Raw genomic sequence first — 1,127 nt, 5'->3', positions numbered from 1 at the left:
GTGGTCGACTACGTGGAAGTCCAGCGACATAGCCGTTACGCTAACTGCTGGTCCCTCTCTTTCTGTCTTTCTGCCGAGCGCACGCGCCTTACAGCAAAAACAAACAAACAAACAAACAAAAAACCTCTCAAAAAAATGAAAAAAAAAAAAAAAGAAATATTTAAGACACTCTGGCTACCAGGTCATATTAATTTAGTTGATTTATACTAACAAGTTTTTCTGTATGTACTATAACTGGAATATGTATTTGATAAGCTCTTTTGCCTCACTACTTCTTGCCAGAATATATAATAAGTAATGTGGATCTGAACTGAATAAGAAAACAGGATATCAAGGAGTGTGTAAAATCCCACAACTAGATATAAAGCACACTACTACATTGAAGTTTACATAATCAAGAAGGGTCGTTAAGGCAGTTATACAGAAATGAATGATGAAACCCAACTGTGTCTTCAAATGTTTATCAATGAGAAAATTAAATTCATAACATTATAATTTCCAGGTATACCTTATTTCCATTGGATTATGACAATTCACCACAACATATATATTATTTCCTATCTCTGAAATGCTGGAGGCCAGACCAGATGTGTTTTGGATTTCACTTTATAAAAAAAAAAAAAGTATTTGGGGACCAGCAGTTAGTGTAATCGCTATGTCTTTGGACTCCCATGTAGCCGACTGCGGTTTGAGTCTCGGACCCGGTGGCGGTGCGTGTGCGTGCGTGCCCAAGATCCCGAGGGGAGAATGGAGGAGAAGGGATTGCGGCGTGGCCATCCCTCCTGGGGGGTTATTTCTTGCTTTCTGTCTCTCTGTCTCTCTCTCTGTCGGGCGAGCGTATGCGCCCTATAGTAAAAACCTCTCCAAAAAAAAGTATTCAGAATATTTGATCATATGTATTGCAATATCTTAGGGGTTAGATATAATTTTAAAAGCAAAATTCATTTATGTTTTATATACACATTCGACATATAGCCTGGAGATAATTTTATGCTATCATTTCATGTTGCAGTGTCTAGATTCTGACATATCACATGAGATCGAGGATGGAATTTTCCACTTGTAGCATCAAGTTTCTGATTTTGGAACACTTTGGATTTCCGATGTTTTAGAACGGGAAGTCTCCA

This window comes from Tupaia chinensis, unplaced genomic scaffold (genome assembly GCF_000334495.1).
Source record: "Tupaia chinensis unplaced genomic scaffold, TupChi_1.0 Scaffold000201_1, whole genome shotgun sequence".
Taxonomy (NCBI): domain Eukaryota; kingdom Metazoa; phylum Chordata; class Mammalia; order Scandentia; family Tupaiidae; genus Tupaia; species Tupaia belangeri.
The sequence above is the reverse complement of the archived record's forward strand: the minus strand, read 5'-3'. Positions refer to the sequence as shown.